The sequence below is a fragment of the Rhincodon typus genome, chromosome 29 (genome assembly GCF_021869965.1).
Source record: "Rhincodon typus isolate 14 chromosome 29, sRhiTyp1.1, whole genome shotgun sequence".
Classification (NCBI taxonomy): Eukaryota; Metazoa; Chordata; class Chondrichthyes; order Orectolobiformes; family Rhincodontidae; genus Rhincodon; species Rhincodon typus.
The window spans coordinates 7,512,772-7,521,420 of record NC_063360.1 but is presented as its reverse complement, the minus strand read 5'-3'; the positions used below and the strand labels follow the sequence as shown (position 1 = coordinate 7,521,420).

At 42.9% G+C, this 8,649-nt stretch overlaps 1 long non-coding RNA gene across 1 annotated transcript in view; it reads right to left on the bottom strand.

Moving 5' to 3' along the window:
- Positions 1–253: 253 nt before the first annotated feature.
- LOC125486511 overlaps positions 254–8,649 on the bottom strand; it is a 54,693-nt gene continuing 46,297 nt past the window's right edge. The window contains exon 3 of the long non-coding RNA XR_007265175.1: positions 254–1,390. This is a non-coding gene — a long non-coding RNA (uncharacterized LOC125486511). The remainder of the gene's footprint in view (positions 1,391–8,649) is intronic.

Below are 8,649 nucleotides of genomic sequence, written 5' to 3'. Positions count from 1 at the left end.
CACTGGGCATCAGGGGAGGTTTGGCATCAAATTTGTGTTATCGCATGCGACTGTCATCTCGTATTGTTTGGGATCAAAAAAACTACAAAAACTACAGAGGCCCAAATGTAAACATTATATTTATTGAAAATTATCTTCTAAGTTCAGGACAAGAATTTCCACAAGGTTTCTACATAGAACCATCTCCTAGAAGTTCTGACAAATATGAATTTTTTTTCGCTAAAGATTATCTAATTGAACACTAACCCTCTACAGTACAACTCTCCTGAGTCTCTGACACCATTCATGGTTTTATTCATTTAACCTACATCCCTTATCTTTGGAGAGGAAGGCATTGGCAACTCCAAGCTGCCTGATAACAGACTAGAATATCAACTGCATGTGACATTATACATAGTTATGTTGGCTTGATTTTGAGAGAGAATGAAATATGATCATCGTCAATGAGGATTTGTTGCAGAATATTTTCCTTACCGATACTAATTCATATATTTTCTCTTTGTGATCACTTTCACATTTACAGCGGGCGTCCATGAAACTCATAGCCAATGATTTCTTCTTCTGAGGGAGCACCATTACACAATTCTTGCTCATCATGCATCAGCTTCAATCTTCACACTTCACTGGGTCCAGTTAGTCACGGAGTTGCGTTTTCAGCTGCTGACTCACATTTCACAACTGAAGGAGACCAGATGGTAGTGGTGGCAGGGACAGCAGTGGAGAGTTGGCGTGAGAGGGTACAGGCCTCTCCAAGTTCCGCTCAGCTAGGCACAGCTGCCGTGCCCAGGGGGCCATTGATGTAAAGGGAAATCATTGAGGAATAACTGAGACTGTGTGATGCATTGGCAGGCTTTGCACACACTCTCTGTGCAACACACAGAGCGTGGAGTCCAGCTTCAGCGTGAGTGGGTTGGTGACGTTGAGTATCACAAAGGAAGTCTTCCTCCTAGCATGGCCAAATGGGAGAACATCAATTAAAGTAATCATTTAAATCCATACAGATCTTGATAACAACCATTGAGATTCTGGATTCAAAGTATCTGTCATCTTAAACAGGATAACCCACACTTCAATCTTGACCTTCCCTCACTGATTTGCATCAGCGGACTGCACACAGTGAAACGCAGCGAATCCATCAGAGGGAAGGTGGCAGGAAGGAATGTTCAAGTGGGAATGCCACACAAAATGCTCATCCACAGCCCTTTCCCCATCCGCGAGTCAGGAGCCAGTATGTTGTCCCATGCCCCAGTAGTCAAGCTTGGCCAAGTTGGTGACAGGGTACCTTCTCTGGTTCCTAACCAAGAGGTTATTGGCGAAGAGCATCTGAACACTCAGACCCAGGATGTGAGCAGCCCGCCTTCATTTCTGTTTAACTCATTGAGATTCTAACCTGGAAGAGTGTTGGGAAAAGGAACAACAGTTATCGAAAGATATACAAATTGTTATATGGGCAGGTATTATACTTGTTTAGCAAAATATAAACTGCATCATTTTGCTACATTTTCCAATACTGTTCATCCTTTAATGCAGGTTGGCAACTCAGCTTTACAGTGGTAGAATGGGAAGATAATTAGTGGAGTGAATGGGAGGTGTACTGTGTGGGTGGGTTCAGTGGGTGAGGAAGTAGTGCATGAGCAGGGCTGGGAGAGTGATCATTGGTTTGAATAATTACAGTGGTACAGGGTGCTCACTAACTGAACCTTGCAGCTTTTAAAGAATCCCTGACATCCCAGGGTACTGTTTTGAAGAAGAGGAGGAGTGTTCTCCACAGTGTCTAATTTATCCCTCGCATGCATTTCTGCTTTTGGAACAATTCCAGAAATTGCTGGAAAAGCTCAGCAGGTCTGGCAGCATCTGTGCAGAGAAATCAGAGTTAATGGTTTAGGCCAAGTGACCATTCCTCATCTGCTTTTGGGGGCTTATTCTGTGTCCATTGCTAGCTGCTTATTGAGAAAACAGTGGCATAGTGAAATTGTCTTTGGGTTAGTAATCCCAAAGACCTAGACCAATGCTCTGGAGATATGGGTCTGTCTCCCAACACAGCAGAATTTAAATTCAATTAATTAATAAATATCAAATTGAAATGGTGATTGTAAACCTACCATTGGTTATTATTAAAACACTGGCTACTTCACCTATCCCATTTTGTGAAGGTAATCTCCCATCTTGTATATAATTCCAGACCTACGGCAATGTGTCCGACTCCTAACCGCACTCTGGGCAATTAGGGATGGACAACAACTGCTAGGCTTGCCAGCAACATCCACATCCCATGAAAGGAAGAAGTATTTCATTGGCTGTAATGGAGTTTGAAACAGTCAGAGGTTGCTATATAAATGCAAGCCTCTCTCTGATCTTGTTCTGTTTTTGGAGTCAAGGTCTTCCAATTCATCCACAAACAATATGCACTGTGCAATGGTTAACTCTTACTGCCAGGTTACACAGACAGTAGCACACCACAATCATTCTGGACTAAGAGGATCCATACTGCTTACTGTCTAGACAGCTGAAGCACCTTCTAAACATGCCACTGGCCAGTTCAGTGCTACATCTGATTATCATACGGCTGGCTGTTGGCGTGTATCTCTTGGGCTCTTCCATTTCACTTTCAATCGGGATCATCGGTACTACTGAAGGAAATAGCCCTTGTGTCCTAGCAATCATCCCTTAAACACAACAGCAGTCAATTTCTGAAAGTTGAAAACACCAGGTCAGCTCTCAGGGAATTAAGCATACACCAACCAAAACCTTTTCTTATAAATGCCTGTTTGATGTTGATCAAATTAAATCCTGAGCAGTTTACAAATACTCAGTGCTCAAGATTTTGCTGCAAATTACATGGACTCAGATGTCATTGGGTCTTGACTGTAATTTTAACCTTAAGCTTGCAAAGAAAGTTGTTACGGCTTCATGGGAAGGTTAACCTGGCAATGTGTGGACCCAAGGCCAGAAAACACCAGGAAAAGTAAGTAACATGCTAGTAATGCACACATGGCAAAATCAGTCTAATAAGCAAAGCCAAGTATCCGCATATTGTAAGATGTGTGAGCTAGTGGCATGGGGGTTTTAGTCTTTGTGTATGAGGGGCCTTAATCATTTATTTGTCAGTATTTCTGAAGCCAGGATGTTTTTTTCAACAAATACAAGAGAGGAAGTCCCTGGGGTTATAATGGAGATTTGTTGCATTGGGACAGTTTTATAAATGGATCAAGTAAACTTTGAATAGTTTTAGCTTTCTTTCTGTTTAGGAGGATCAAGACTTTTTTTTGTCTACAGGAAAAGCACATGGCTTAGAAAGCTTTTGTTTTTCAGTTTGCAGAAGTCCTGGTTGATTGATTGATTGACTTATTGGTGTCAGATGTACTGAGATACAGTGAAAAGTGTTGTTTTCCTTGTTATACAAGCAGCTTGTATCATACAATGTGCATCAGGGTAGCAAAACAGACTGCAGAATATAGTGTTTCAGCCACAGAGAAGGTGCAGAGACAGATCAGAATTAACATTTGAGAGATCCATTCAAAACGCTAATAAAAGCAGGAAAGAAGATGTTCTTAAATCTGTTCATATGTGTATTCAAACTTCTATATCTTCTGCCCGACAGCAGGTTGAAATTAGATGTATGAAACAGTTTGCCCTAGAGAAAAGAGTTAGCTTAGAACTGTGAGGAAACAGGCTACCGCAGTTACTTCAAAGCTTTAGTTTGAAAGTTCCAGGCCAGAAATGTTTGGTCAGAACACTGGAGGGGTTCTCAGAAGTTGAGAAAGCCTAAGCTCCGTTGTGAGATGAACTCTCAAGACTTGGAATTCACAGAATCATAGAATTGTCATGGCATAGAAAGAAGCCATTCCTATCTGCTTCAGATCTATTACCTAGTTCCAATCTCCTATCTTTTTCTGATAACCCTGCACACACCATTTCTCTCAAAATAATTACACAATACCTTTTTGAATGGCTCAACTGAACCTGCCTCCACCACAATTCCAGGCAGTACATTCCATATCCTAACTACATGCTGTGTGAAAACGTTTTCATTACCCTTGTTTTATTTGATACAACTTTAAATCTATGCCTTCTTGTTCTTCTTTCTTTTACGAATTGAAAGACATGGTTAAGTTAATCCTATAGATGTAATAGAGAAGCAAACTCTTTCTGGTGTTTGAGTACTGTAATGTGATGGTTTTGAGGTAGATGGGATTGTATTTTTACTGTGTATTTCAAAATCTTTCAAATTGAGTTCAATGGAAGTAGCTTGATCTATTTTATCTTTATTTCTATTGTGCAATGAACCTCTATTTTATTGTTAAAATCAAATCTGCGCCTTTGGGTGCTTGTGTTTCAGTGAAAGACCGCCCATTAAAGAAAAACAAAACAAAATATCATCTATCAAGCCAGATTTCAATCTGGTTTCTGACTTGTCTGATAATGACATCAGCTGGGATCATAACACTATGCTGAAATGCATCAAACCGGGTGATGGTGACATAATTGCTGGTATTGTCAAAAACTCAGTCACTCAGAACTCCTGCAAACTTCCTTGGAATGTCATTCTTCTCAAATTTTCTCCCATCTTGATTCTGATCTGCTTTTCCACTGGATCTTCCAAGCCCACCTTTCCCAGAACTGTGGAACATAATACACTGAGAAGTCTCCGCCACATCACTGTAAAGTTGGCAGGAGACAGGACATGTCCCATTAGGCTTCAATAGGGTGGGTTGAACTGTTCAATCTGAAGGGGGGAAATGAAAAAATGGGTAGATGAGATGGTATTCATGTCAGGCACATAAGATAGTTTTTGGGGTGTAATCACAGAATCCCTACAGTGCAGATAGAGGCCATTTGGCCCACCAGGTCTGCACCAACCATCTGAAGATCATCCCACCCAGACCTAGCCTCCAACCTTACCTCTGCAACCCTGTATTCCCCATGGCTAATCTACCTAGCCTGTAGATCCCTGGACACTGTAGGGCAATTTAGCATGACTAATCCACCTAACCTGCACATTTTTGGGTTGTGGAAGGGAACTGGAGCATCCAGAGGAAACCCACACAGACAGTCACCCAAAGCTGGGATCGAACCCAGGGTCCTGGCTGTGTGAGGCAGCAGTGCTAACCACTGTGTGCCCTAGATGAGTGTCAAAGTGTTTTTCCAGGTGTCAGGTGAGAGTGACTAATCTATCAGCTGTGTTACTATCCAGTTAGACTGGGGTTTCTCTGTCCTGGCTAACCATTCAGTAAAGTGCAATGGATCTGTCCTAAGCTTCCAACTGTAGCTCTGAATTGGAGGCTTTCATCGAGATCACAGGAAGCAATGAAATGACTCATTACAAATTGGAACTTCCTGACAATTCCAGTGTAAATCAGTGCGTCAGGACTTCCGCAAGGTCCTGATGAGCATCTCTGGTTGTGTCTCTACGAATGGCTGACTGGCTGATTTGGGCCCTCAGCTACTGAGCCCAATCAATGGAAGTCTCTTCCTACCTTGGATTCAAAGTCAGATTTGTGGAATATGAGGGGAGTCATGCAGGCAATTGTACAGAAGATCTTGGACATGTCTCCACCAGGAAGGATATGGGGGCAAAAAGGTTAATAGGTTTCACAGCCATTGGTAATGAGTGGCCGTCTGATCCAGCAGGATCTGTTTTTAGGAGACTACCAATGTTGATCATCCATCCTCAATGACTATGTATTGTTTTTTAGGTAGTATCTCCCCTGAGATCAGCCCCTTTCCTTTCTACTGATGCCATCCCCTCTGCTTCCCACTCTCCTGTTTCCCTCTCTCCCATATTTCCCCACACTCCTGCTCCCCACACCCCTATGTGGGGCTCTCCCTCTCTGTCTCTCTGTCTCACTCCACACCAGGCCACTCCTGCTGCAGATGATCAACATCTATTTCCTCATCTGAAGTTCAATCTAACGTAACTATAGCACCACCCATCCTGACATTGAGTCCCTGTTAACCACAAATTGCAAGAATTAGCCTCTCAGAATGGGTACTCTTAAGTTAACATTTCCCAGTGGGAGGTGAGAAAGCAGCAATGAACACTAACTCTTCAGTACTGAATTAGCCTCGTGATTAATGAGCCCAACGAATTGCTGGTCCTTTTAAATGCTGAGGGTCAGATGGTCTAGGAACCCCAAGCGAGCGGCATTCATTTAAATTCCAAGCAGAGTATTGCTCTAATTCATGGGCTTCATGTATTCACATTGCTAACTGACCCCGCCACAGGGGATTATGCCCAGACAGCCAAACAAACCCCAGTTAAAACCAAAACCTGGCATGTTGGGTGCTGCTTCTGGATGTGATTGCATTTTCATCAAATTTAATGCCCCTCCCTCGCCTAAACTCGTTTGTTCCTCCATGTACACTGATAATCTTTACCTCTAGCACCTTCTCAGTGGGTTTGTTAGAGGAGGGGCTCTCTCTTATGGGCACTACAGTCCCACAGGCCAACCATATCGCCAATGCCTTGGCATCAACACCCACCCACCCTCACCCCTCCCCCCCCCAATCCCCCAAGCCAAATTAGCTGACTTCCAGCCTGCTACACTTTAGATGTGGCCTATGGCTAGAACCACAGCCTCAGTGAAGCCACCACTAGAGGTGACCCTTACGGAGAACACTTCGTTGCATGTCCAGTGAATGGACAATGGCCCCAGAGATGGCAACGGAAAAGGCCTTTGACAAGTTCATGTGGGAAAAGACACTGAAGTGTCCCCTTTATCACGTGTTCACTGTTCCAAACTTTTGTTTAGATAATTAAAACATGAAGTGTTGTTAATGTGCACTTCCATAAATGTTGTCCTCAATCTCTGCTTCTGATCGAGTATGACTTATGATTTCTCAGCTAATACTTTGTCATTCTGTTCAGCCACTTCCACTTAAGTTCCGACACTCTAATACTATTGATTCAGATGTGACAGCTCTTCATCCTTACCAGAAGTTTCCTGGTTGCCTTAGAAGTAGCAGAACCTTTGTCCATTCCTTGTAACGAGTGTAATGTGACAGTGAGAGGGTGGATTAAGGATTCCCCACACCAGGATTTCCGGTTATAAATTATCAACAGAAAATGTTGGAAATACCCAGAAGGTAATATGGTATCTACAGCAAGAAAATGAATTGATGTCGCAGGTCAATGACCTTTCATCAGAACTCTGTAAGACTGGAGTAGGCCATAGATTATCACTGGAACAGAAAAACACGTGAGTGATGACCAGGAGGTGGCCATTCAGCCCCACAAACCAGTCCAACCATTCTATAAGATCATGCCTGGTTTGTGTGTGACCTGAGCTCCACAAACCCACCTACTTCCAATAATGACTCTCCTGTTGGTCAAATCTTGCTGCCTCTGCCTTAAAAGTATTCAATGACCCTGCCTGTGCTGCTTTCTGACAGACATAAGACTACCTGTAAGGAAAGCAATCACCTCATCTCATTCTTAAATGAAACACACCTTACTTTTAAACTGTGTTCCCCACCACCAACAACACCGCGCGCACCCCCACCCCCCCACCCACCTCAGTACTAGTCCTTTCAGTACTCTCATAAGAGGAAACATCCTTTTGACATTTACCTATCAAGTCTCCGTCAAGATCCTATATGTTTCAGTACGATCACCTCTCACTCATCCCAACTCCCAGTGGGTACAGTCCTAACCTGTCCAACCTTTCACTATATGATAACCCACTCACACAGGTATCAATCAGTGGGGTCAAAATGACCATCAAATCATCAAATCATAGATTGGTTACGGCTCAGAATGAAGTCATTCATCTCCACAAGTACAGATCTTGACTCTGGTGGTGGTGCTGAGGGCAAACGGGCTTGGACCATTGAACTGGCCTCCACACCCACATATTCCTTCTTAGCTCAAGAACAGCATCTATATGAAAATAAAAACAGAGTCAATGCTTCAAGTAGATGACTTTCATTAGAATTGAGGCAAGATAGAAATTTAAAAGGTTTGAAGAAGTGGGTTTGTGGAGACGGTCTGTGACGTATTGAAAGATGGGAAGAGTTGGATGACAGAAGAGCCAGTCTTACACAACCAAAGGAAAGGATGATGGCTCAAGAAAAGTAACAAAACATGAGCCTTGAGCATGTGCGATGCAAAAATAAGAGGAAAAACAAAACAAGCAAATCATCGGATACAAAACAGGGGCCATCTGAAATTGTTGAACTGAGCGTTGAGCCTGGAAGGCTGTAAAATGAATGATAAAATGCTGTTCCTCAAGCTTCATTGGAACAAAGTAACAGGCCAAGGACGGAGATGTCACCATGACAGCAAGCTGCAGTATTAAAAAGAGAGCATTTGGAAGCTCGTGGTCATATTTGCAGACTTAATGGAAGCATTCCACAAAATCCCAACCAAATTTGCATCTGATCCCTCTTTTGTGATATGGTTGCATGCCCACATCCATGAGTTTGGATTCAAGATACAGTGGTATAAGAGGAGGCAAGGTCAAGAACTATTTTTCAGCTTTGGCTTCTTTATAACAAATTAAGACTAAATACGACAATACGTGACAATCAGAGTTATACAAGGGTAGTAGGAACTGCAGATGCTGGAAAATCTGAGACAACAAGGTGCAGAGCTGGATGAACACAGCAGGCCAAGCAGCATCATAGGAGCAGTAAGGCTGACGTTTCGGT